Source organism: Heterodontus francisci, chromosome 27, assembly GCF_036365525.1.
Source record: "Heterodontus francisci isolate sHetFra1 chromosome 27, sHetFra1.hap1, whole genome shotgun sequence".
Lineage (NCBI taxonomy): Eukaryota > Metazoa > Chordata > Chondrichthyes > Heterodontiformes > Heterodontidae > Heterodontus > Heterodontus francisci.
Window position 1 is genome coordinate 22706418 of NC_090397.1, and position 11588 is coordinate 22718005.

General features: G+C 44.6%; 1 protein-coding gene across 5 annotated transcripts in view; it reads right to left on the reverse strand.

Moving 5' to 3' along the window:
- The window catches only part of bpgm (2,3-bisphosphoglycerate mutase), a 31744-nt gene extending 25216 nt beyond the window's left edge, over positions 1 to 6528 (reverse strand). Inside the window, exons 1-3 of one of the 5 annotated variants that reach the window (XR_010977637.1) lie at positions 6452 to 6519; positions 5822 to 5864; positions 3742 to 4906 (exon numbers count right to left, since the gene is read on the reverse strand). The gene's annotated coding sequence lies outside the window, so the exon portion shown is untranslated. Of the gene's footprint in view, positions 1 to 3741; positions 4907 to 5821; positions 5865 to 6451 lie in introns of those variants that run through there. The other 4 variants (XM_068058997.1, XR_010977636.1, XM_068058998.1 and 1 more) reach the window with 4 other exon arrangements.
- Between the last annotated feature and the right edge of the window lie 5060 nt (positions 6529 to 11588).

The following is an 11588-nucleotide window of genomic DNA, read 5'->3' on the forward strand; positions in this document are numbered from 1 at the left end:
ACATTTTAGCCCTGTCTTTATGGCTGCCACTGCACTGCACTGCACTAAAATCCTTTCCATTGTCTGGGACTGTGTGCAGGCAGTACATGTGCTCCAGTCCCTGTTGTAAGCTGCTCTGTTCCTGCACCCATTAGAGCCGTGCAAATGGACACACAGCCACACGTTTCCCCATCCGCCCTTGAAACAACCATGCAGAGCCTTGTGAGACTCTGCAATTGCCAGCTGCTGCCTGTCAAGCAGAGAGGGCATCCAAAGCGGTCAAGCACTTGGGGAACATTCAGAAAGAAGAGACTGAGCACTGAAAGAAACAAGCATGCCGTGTCCAGTGGTAGCACAAATGTGAATGCTCTTGCTGAGTACACAACTGGTGAGGTGGGAGTGCAGCCACACCGTTCTCCATCCTCAGTGTTGCTTTAAGGCAAAGGTAGGTAAGAGTGAAAGAAATGGAAGGTGATGCTGATAGTAGTAGGCAGGATTAAATGGGAATGGATGGGAAGATGCACGAATAGCATAACCACTAGCAGGGAACAGCTGGGCTAAATGGCCTGCTTTATGTTCATAGTCCAAAAGAAATGTGCTTCTTTTACCAGCACCCTCACATCATTCATGTTTTCCCTGAGAGCAGCATTGAACCATCACGAGATAGGGGCAGTTACATCATCCTGACTCCTACAGCTGAGTTGGGTACTAAGTGATTCATTGGCGGTGTTATCAGTACATGCCTTTACTGCAGAACATAAAGCATGCTCAACAGTAATTTCATTGGAGGACACTGATGTTCTTTCCTTATTTCTTTTCATGTAAAACATGCCCTTGAGAAAACAATCCTTGAGACTTAAGGTCAGCAATCAAGCAACGAAGGCAACTGGATCATGCTGCGGAGCTTCACGATACGGAAAGGAACCTTGCATTTATGGATGAAGTGGGAGCGCACATTGGGATGCGTTTGGGGAACATTCACCAAGAATAGACTGAGCTCAGACTCTTGTGACTTTGCCTTCTTCACATGGACAATACAGTAGTGGAATAGAGAGCCACGCGTTCATTCACCACGAGGCTCTCCAGGAACAATCTCTTTAGTTCTGCATAGCAGAAACTCGGCCTGTCTGTCTCACGGGAATGCTGGCAACACAACACTCATGTATCCATGCACAGCAGTGCCTCGAATGTTTAATGCACTTAATAAAATTTCTCAATAATTAAACCTGGAATTGTTGAGGTTTTTGATGTTATTTTCCCGACTTTGCAACTGCACTTCAGATACTCAACTGCGGTGTGGTCCTTGGGGGGGGCGGGGGGAGAGTGGGGGGGTTGTGAAGGGGTTGGGGGGGGGGGGGAAGAGGGAGGGGGTTGTGAGGGGAAAAGGGAGGGGGAGGTGGGGGAAGAGGGGGGAGGTGGGGGGAGGTAGAGAGGGGGTGTGGGGGGGGTAGTGGGAGAGAGTTAAATTCCGAAGCTCCTGAAGAGAGGGATGCAAAAGGCAGGGACCAGAGAACTGCAATGCCTGAAGTACAGTTGAGAAGTAGGGGAGAAAGCGGCTGGATGGGGGATCTGCACCTGGAGAGAACAGCTGGATGGAGAGGGCCAGAAGTGAGAGGCCGTAGAGAGCCGCGGGGAGCGAGCGGCCGAAGACCTTGGTGTTGCCGGGTGCAGGTAAGTCTTTTGCCGTTGCAAATTTATGGCGTATGCGTAGAAAAACGCACCTCCCCCCCCCCCCCCCCACGCTGCTATCTCCGGCCGCTCCACTTCCCTCCGTCACTGGGCCGTTCGCTCACCCACTCGCCGGCCGCTCCGCTCCCCCCAGAACCGCTCCGCTCCCCTCCGTCACCGGCCCGTTCACTCGGCCATTTGCCGACCGCTCCATTCCTACCAGGCCCGCTCCGCTCCGCTCCCCCCTCCCTTCCCGGCCCACTCCCCGGCTCGCTCCCCAGCCCCAGCTCGTTCGCTCTCTCACTCCGCCATTGTGTGCTGACATGTGTTTGTTAGGTTGCCTCCGTGTGATTATTTGAGCAGCGCTATCTTTAGTCCTGGCAGCTGACTAAAGTCGCAGTCTGTGACGTTTTAGTGGCACATGCTGCATTTGCGCATGTGTCACAACAGCGCGCCCTAGCGGCAGCGTTGTCAGCAAATGCAGTCTAACTGACCAGCTAGTCATGGAGCAAAGGCAAATGGTATGTTAATGGTGTGCTGAAAGTCAAAGCGTTAGTACAGAGAAGGTGTGAATTGACTGTAAAGCACAAAGCACACCAAGCACAAAACATTTAAAAACAAATTTAAAAAGTACCTTCAATGACATTGGAGAGGAAAAGTAGATTGGAAATGGGGCGGTAATTTGCAAGGACAGAGGGGTCAAGGATTGTTTTTTCCAGGAGAGGAGCGAGAGCAGTTTTGAAGGAGAAGGGGACAGTACCCGATAAGAGAGAACTGTGATTAATATCAGCTAACATGGGAGCAAGAAGGGAAGATGGGTAGTCAGCAGTTTAGTGGGTAAAGGATCAAGGGAGCAGGAAGTGGGTTTCATGGAAGAGGAGCCTGAAGGGAGCACAATGGGAGATAGGAGAGAAACTTGAAAAATATGTGAGTTTAGAGATATCATAGGGGGACCCTTACTGGAAGGTTGGCCAGGTGGGCTAGTAGATGGGAGGGAAGCTGCAAAGGCAGCTGATCCGATGGACTCAATCTTAATAATAAAGAGGTTGATGAACAGCTTGTACTTTTTGTTGAAGTGAGGGTGGAAGAGACAGGGGAGAGGGGTTTAAGAAGACAGTTTGCAGTAGATAAAAGAAGCCAGTGGCTATCTTTGCTTGCAGGAACATGCGAGAATAGTGAGCACATTTGGCAGGCAAGAGCAATACTCAGTAGTGCTTTAAGTGATCCAGACAGATCTGGCAATGAATGCCTAAACCAGTAATCTGCGATATCTATTCACTTCTACGTCCCTTGGACTTACGGGAGTGGAGATGAGAGCAATTCCAGGAGGAATGGCCAGAGCGAGAGAGTGCAGTGCTTTTAATGGGGACTAGGACATCAAAAGTGGAGGTGAGGGTGTGGTTGAGTAGATTGGTAGCTGCAGAAATTTTGTGATGAATGGGAGTGAGAGGGACAGGGTAGATATGGGGAGAGAGTGATACAAGGAAGTGATCAGAGATGGCCTTCTCTGTGATTAACATGATGACAGTGGTGAGGCCATGAGATGCAAGGTCAAGGGGTTTGCCTTGAATAGGCATTGAGGAGTTTTTAATGGAGGGAGAGATCAAGGGAGGATAGGAGGACAGTGAACTCAGAGGAGAGAGAGCATGATGAATTGAGATGAAAGTTGAAATCACCAATGATAAGTCACAGTGTTGAGGGTGAGAGGGGAAAGCAGTGAAGATATCTCAGTGAGAACATTTTTAATGGTACTTGGGTGAGCAGCAGAGAAAGAGAATTTTAAATGAGATGTGAGAGGGGTGGAACATGATGCTCAAAGTGGGGGAAAGTGGCAGGATTGGGGGGCAGGGGCAAACCAAGGTGTGATTTGATGATAAGAGCCAGGGAATCATATAACATCAACAGGTTATCGAAGTGCACAAAAGACACAGCAGTCTATCTACATTAGGCTAATAGGATGAAGCATTTAAAAGAAACAAAAAAAAAGTGCAAATGACAAAGGACAAGAACTGTGCTATTTTGTCAAGATTCTCCCAAGACACACTGCATTTTTGAAAAGTATTCTTGTTATACTGGTGGAATTTCTGAGTAAGATTTTACTTAGATTAATTTTATTTTGCACCAATAAATGACAGTGGATTAGAACAGACAACAGACTCACATAGGTACTGAATCAATTTTTTTAAAAATTATGCCTCTGAAGCATGTTGGGATTTTTAAAAATAAGTTAAAGCTATATATAAATACAAAGTTCTTGAATCATATAAGTAAAACTCAAACACTGTAATTTGAATGTGGTAGTATGTGTGGGTGTGTGTTTATTTCTTTGTGGTTTATTTCATTCAAACCATTACAGAATAATCTTCCCATTATTTCATTGTGGAATAAACCTCAAATTGGCAAAACAAATTTAAACTTCACTGAGTCGAGACTGGAAAGTTTAGATTAACAATATTCAAACTAATCTTTCAGATTCAATGAATAGTCCAACTAATAATGAACAGTAAAATGATCAACACCATTAAACTTATTTCACAATACTGTGCTGAAAAAGTATTTATACATTGGCAAATTTAGTGTAAAATATAAGCTGTTTTATCATAATATTCATGTTAAAAGGTAACCCACTGCTCCAATCTTTTATTGAAAGAGGTTCCGTAGGATTAGTTGCATGCCAAAATTTGACCAAAACTGGATTTAAAAGGTAGAGCTGCAATTATGTTGCACCTGATCACATCCCAAATGTTTCAAAGGAGCTCCACACAATTCATTAAATACAGTGACTTATGTAGAGAAATGAAACAAACACAGACATGAGATAAATGGACAGATTACATAGAAGCTAAGAAACATTTAACAGTTTCTCCTGAGCTCGAGTACCAAACATTCCACCAAGCCAGTTAAAGGCATCCGACAGCCTGTAATCACTGTTAAGGGTCACTGTCCAACATTGTTATGTTTTATTTCCTTATCCGGGGCTTGTTACATATCCTGTCCATATATCGATAATTACTTGGAGATAAACGTAGAATGGCTAATCCATGCTTTAAAAACAAAATTAAAGCTCAGCTTAAGTAGAGTTTTTTCCTCTTCCTCTCTTGACTCACAATGTAATACAATTCCATGGCACAATGAACCCTCTAGCACCTCACCCAAGCACTGTAGCAATTGTGAACAAGTTATTTTGCCACAATCAAGTCTTATCCTGTGCTTCCATTTAAAGAGATGAAGTCTTGTGTAGTTGTTGATCAAAGTGAACCTACCAACAAAAATGTGGAAAATCAAAAACTGATTGATCTTATTACAAAAAATTGCTGCCCAGTAGAAACCCACCATTTTCTTCCTCCTTCTCTACAAAAATACGTCTCTAGCCATTGGCAAGCCATTTTGTCCCAGGGTAGCCCAAGAACACTATCAACTTTGGGAAAACACACATTGGCACACAGTATTAGTTTTCTTGATGAGCTCCTAAATGGTTTCACTGTACCTGCACTGTTCCAATTTCAGGGTCCGTTTCAACCCTTTCCCAGCTTTAAAACATAATTCACAAATATTAATATATGTCAGCACCACTGAGTTACAGAAAATTGGGAATAATATGGAATTCACTCATTGTCCTCCTCCTCCTCGTACCCCACCCCCAACTTTTCTCAATATTGGACATTGGGCCATATTTTACTGAAAAAAGGCATCTCAATGACACACACCATTATTAGGGACAGGTGGTGATGTGGTAGGAATATGGGATTAGTGTAGGATTAGTATAAATGGGTGGTTGATGGTTGGCACAGACTTGGTGGGCCGAAGGGCCTGTTTCAGTGCTGTATCTCTAAACCAAACTAAACTAATGTGCAAACTAGCCAGAAAATTTTGGCAGAGATGAGATACCCAGAGAATTACAAATTACCACAAGTAATTACTACAAGGAGGACTTCTCACGCTTAACCTCCATGACTTTCATCAAGTTGTTGCATTTGCACATTAATCACCATACAAAGTTGTCTCGTAAATAACAGTGCACATACTCTGAACACCATGCTAATTGTAAACGACTGCCAATCAACCTCTCTCGCCCAAAAACTGAACAATTATAAGGATGGAGGTTTATACCTTTAGTTTGTGAATTGTTTTAGACTTTTAAAATGTAAAATTTTGAATTAACATTTTCTCTCACCTTTCATTTCAGTCTACCCCTTTTGAGGCTGCACTGTTTAAATCTAGAAAAATGTACATCAAAATGCAATAAACCATTAATCTATCTGGATGCAAACCATTAAAACATTAACCAAAATTTCCTTAATTTGTATTTGCAGAAACCATAATGACACAGAAGATGCAAATACTGTTTTAATTTATAGAATCATTTTAATAACAGAGAGGACAGGTATTTGGCACAATGTTCTTGTGCCAGATCGTCCATTATCCCTGCTATTTCCCCAGATACTATTACATTATTCCGCCTCAAATAATTATCAAATTCCCTTCCAAGTGATATTACAGTCTCTCACAAGCCACTTCCTAATAACTCACAAAAATCCAGATTAATATGAAAGAGTTAAACGTAGGGAAGCTGGTAAATTTGATGCTCGTGTCTCTGTTGCTGCCAATCTGTCAGGCCTGGACCCCCCTTGGTTTACAGACTGACAGGTCAGTCCCCGGAGAAACGCCAAGAACCGACACAAGGTTACGGTCAGTCACACCCACTCCCTCTCAATGTACGCCGGCCTCAGCCATGAGTGCGAATGTCTGACAAACCCCAAGATACAGGACCGGCCTGAACCACCCCCCATCTCCGGCCACTCACCTCACCCCGTCACTTCAGCAGTTTCTGTGCGCGGCCCAAGCGGCTGTCTGCAGCTCCGACCAGGCCGCTGTATCGCAGCAACCGGCGCTGGCCAATTACAGGCCGCCGCTCTACCAGTAACATCCCCGCGGCCCAATCATAGGGCAGGTAATAAACGGGGCGCCTTCTTGATTGGCCAGTCAGCCTGATAACGGGAAATAGATTAAGATTCAAATAACAACAGAAAATACTGGGCAGATCAGGCAGCATCTGTGAACAGAGAAATAGCCAGCTCTCAGGTGGATGCTCTTTCGGCAGAACTGGTAAAACTTACAGATGTAACAAGGTTTAAGCAAGTACAGCGGCAGGGAAGGAGGAATAAAAGGGAAAGAAGGACAGATGTATTTATAAAGCGTTTTATCATGTCTCCAAGCGTTTTACAGTCAATTAAGTACTTTTTAAAGTGTAGTCACTGTTGTAATGCAGGAAACACAGCAGCCAACTTGCACACAGCAAGGTCCCAAAAAACTAGTGTGATAATGGCCAGATAGTCTTTTTTTTGTATTGTTGATTGTGGAATAAATATTGGCCAGGACACAGGGGATAACTCCCCTGTTCTTCTTCAAAATAGTGCTGTGGGATCTTTGACATCCACTTGAGAGGGCAGGTTGGGCCTCCATTTAACATCTCATCTGAAGCACAGCAATTTCTTCAGCACTGGAGTGTTAAAATCTATTTTGTGCTCAAGTACTGAAGTGGGTCTTGAATGCGGAGGCAAGAGTGCAACCAACTGAGCCATGGCTGCTCCTTAGGTCTATGATGTGGTGGAAGGCAGGAGAGATGAAATGATAAAAGGAATGCTGGTGCAAATCAAAAGGGGGTGGTAATGGGCAAGTAAAGAAACAAAAGGTGGGGCTAGAGGTGGTGTAAATAGTGTTACGATAGTGCTTCTATTTTTTAAAAATAAGTTTTTTAAGGTCTTATAGTTGAATTATGGACATTGATTCATCTAGATGCTTGAAGAGATGCTGCACTGTGTGGGTTTTTTTTCAAAAGTGGTCATCAGAAGGCTTCCTGGACTTGGCTTGTCAACAAGCCCTTACTGGAAGGCATCTGTTTTCAGATAAAATACCAGCAGGGAGCTTGTTGTTTTGACTTGGACAAGATGTTTATAGAGAAGTGATAGGTCAACAATTATAGGTCAGGAGGCTTGACTTCTGCAATATTTTTGCTTTCACTTTGAATTGTTAAAAAAAAGACAGTTGGTTTTTGTCTGCCAAGAAAACCCAACTCATCTCCTTCTCTCACTTGGAAAAAAACTCTGCGTGTCTAATGTGTCAGTCTCCTCTTTCCTTCTGTATTTGAAGAAACCTTGCGTATCGAATGTGTGGGAACTGAAACCCCTGTCACTTCGGCAGGCACTGTATGTGTGTATGTAAGTATGTGTGTGTGAGGGGCTAAGGTAAAAAAAAGGGAACTTTAATATTTCAATCTGTGTTTTTATGTTTTACTTCATTACTGGTCAAGACTTGTTTTATAATAAACTATAAAATTATTAGTTTAAGAAACCTGGTTGGTGTGTTTAATTCTGGGAAAAATGAGTATATGATTGACCGTATTGGTAATTGGGAAAATTTAAATGTATGTTGTGACCTGTGGAGAAGTGGGACTAGAATAAACAGTGCACTCCTCCTGCCTCGGTCGTAACAATGGAAATAGCAGAATCATTACCAACAGCTGCTCTCCCAAAAAAGGGGGACAAAATTTATAATCTGAAATTGTTGACCTCAACATTGACTCAAGGTCAAATTTCGATCGCTTGACACTTTAATTCTCTTCCCCACTCTCACTCTGACCTTGCTGTCTCCTCTCTGTTACGTTGAAACTCAACATAAGCTCGAGGAACAGCACCTCATCTTTCAATTAGGAACTTTACAGTCTTCCAGACTCAACATTGAATTCAACAATTTCTCTCCTACCTTCCACCCTATCACAGAACTTCCACTTTGTTTTTTTACCCTCTTGCCTCTTTCCCTACCTCTGCACTTGGTTACAACCTGTTACAACTCTAACATTTTCTCGTTCTGGTGAAAGGTCATCGACTTGAACCATGAGGCTGAATTTTCCCAGCCCTGTAGCAGCAGGTTTGGAGGTGGGATGGGGCTGGGAAAATAGTGGGGAGGCATGTTGGAATGGCTTCCTGACACATTCCCGCCGTCGTGGAACTTTCCCAGGAGTGGGATGGGAAGTGGGTCAATTTGCATAGTTAAGGCTCCAAATGGGCGATTTTGATGTCTCTGCACATTTTGCCAGTGGCCTCCCGTCACGTGCAGAGGCTGCCAGCTCAATGGAGGCAGCCTCACTGCGGCAGGCTGGGGTGTCTTTGCAGCCAGAGGCTCCATGCCACAAAGAGGGGGCTGAGTTAATGAAATGCTACGATCATGGCTGAGAATTATCCAGTGGAGGGGTTTCCCTATCACCCCGAATCACCTACCAGTCTATATTCTGACTATTTAATTATTGATATGCAGGCCAGGGAGGGCGCCTCCATGTTGAGGGCCCTCATGGTTCCCGACCAGACTCAAGGACACAAGAAATAGGAGCAGGAGTAGACTACGTGGCCCATCAAGCTTGCTTTGCCATTCAATATGATCATGGCTGATCTTAGGCTTCAACTCCACTTTCCCGCCTGCTCACCATATCCTTTGATTCCCTGAGAGACCAAATATCTGTCTATCCCAGTCTTAAATGTGTTTAACGATGCAGCATCCACAACCCTGTGGGGTTGAGAATTCCAGAGATTCATAACGTTTTGAGTGAAGTAATTTTTCCTTGCTTTTCCTGATATATGTTAATGACTAAACTTTGGTGTACAGGGCACAATTTCAAAGTTTGCAGATGATATGAAACTTGGAAGCATTGGAAACTGTGAGCAGGATAGTGTCGAACTTCAAAAGGACATAGACAAGTTGGTGGAATGGGCAGACAGGTGGCAGATGAAGTTCAATGCAGAGTAATGTGAAGTGATTTATTTTGGTAGCAAGAACATGGAGAGACAATATAGAATAAAGGGTACAATTCTAAAAGGGGTGCAGGAGCAGAGGGACCAAGGAGCATATGTGCATAAGTCATTGAAGGTGGCAGGACAGGTTGAGAGAGTGGTTAATAAAGCATACAGTATCTTGGGCTTTATTAATAGGGGAATAGAGTACAAGAGCAAGGAAGTTATGTTGAATTTGTATAAGACACTAGTTCGGCCTCAGCTGGAGTATTGCGTCTAATTGTGTGCGCCGCACTTGAAGAAAGACGTGAGGGCATTGGCGAGAGTATAGAAAAGATTCACGAGAATGGTTCCAGGGATGAGGACTTTCAGTTATGAAGATAGATTGGAGGAGTTTGGACTGTTTTCCTTGGAGATGAGAAGGCTGAGAGGTGATTTGATAGGTATTCAAAATCATGAGGGGTCTGGACAGAGTAGATAGAGAGAAACTGTTCTCACTCGTGAAAGCATTGAGAACAAGAGGGCACAGATTTAAAGTATTTGGTAAGAGAAGCAAAAGTGACATGAGGAAAAACTTTTTTCACGCAGATCTGGAATGTGCTGCCTGAGAACGTGATGGAGGCAGGTTCAACTGAAGCATTCAAAAGGGAATTAGACAGTTATATGAAAAGGAAGAATGTGCAGGGCTATGGGGAGAAGGCAGGGGAATGGAACTGAGGGAGTTACTCTTTCAGAGAGCCAGTGCAGATACGATGGGTCGAATGGCCTCCTTCTACGCTGTAACGATTCTGTGATTCATCTCAGTCCTAAATGATTGGCCCCTTATCCCGAGACTGTGCCCCGTGATTTAGATTCCCCGACCAGATAAAACAATCTCTCAGTGTCTACCCTATCCAGCCCCTTCAGAATCTTGTATGTTTCAATGAAATCGCCTGTCATTCTTCTAAACTCCAGAGAGTATAGGCCCAATTTACTCAGCCTCTCATCATGGGACAACCCTCTCATTCCAGGGCTCAATCCAGTAAACCTTCACTGTCTTGCCTCCAATTCAAGTACATCCTCCTTAAATATGGTCTGGAATTTAACAAAGAGGCAGTGGCCCCACCCACTGACAAGAAAGTTGGGGTTGAGCCCGCCTCCGCCAGCCATGGAAGCCACAATCGTATTTTATGGTTGTCAGGCTGTTAATTGCCTGAGGTCGTTGCTTCCATCCCTCCAAAGCAGATGTCCCACATCCGAGAGCTGCCAGCGCCCAATTTCCAGGGCAGCAGCCAATGAGGATGCTTGGAGTGCAGGTATGTGGGGTCCGGGATCGCCGGGATCAATCAGGCAAGCCCTGGCAAAGGATTAGGCGGTCGATTACGAGGGCGGGGTTGGGGGGTGGTGGTGGTGGGGGGGGTCTTCCAGCATCACCGTAGTCACAGGGAAGCTGCCAGGTTTCATTTGGCTGCCTCCCAAGGTGGCAAAGTGTCCGTTAATTAGCCACTTAAGGACCTCCCTCCCCACCACTAATAAAGTACCAGCAGAGGCAGGTATGCTACGGGGACAGAACCCCTGCCATCTCACCTGAGTTTACACCCCCACCTCCTAGCCCGTTCCCGGGGGCATAAAATTCCAGCCATGGAGACTAAAACTGCACCACAGTACTCCAGGTGTGGTCTCACCAAAGCCTGTACAATTTTAGCAAAACCTCTTTATTGTACTCCAATCCCCTTGAAAAAGAGAGATGACATTTGCCTTCTTAATTGCTTGCTGTACCTGCATGCTAACTTTCTATGTTTCTTGTACCAATTTATTTGAACATTAATGCAAAAGCAGAAGCTTAAAATTTGAAATAAAAACATAAAATGCTGGAAACACTCACCATCTATGCAGAAAGAAACAGGGTTAATGGGCAGAAATTTCTGGTGGGTTTCCAGACCCCGATGTTGGGACCGAATGGGGGTCCCGAGCCCACTCTTGCTAGCAGACGGCCTGCATTGCAATCTTCCGGAATGCAGCCTCCTAATTGGCTGCCTCCAAGCTCGCCATCCTATTAAGGTTGCTGGGTGAGCTCTCAATGCTGCCGGCAGCAATCAGAGGGCCAGCAGTTCTGGAATCTTGGCAGCCTCACTGGGACAATTGGGCGCTACTGAGTAATCTAAGATTGCTGATGAT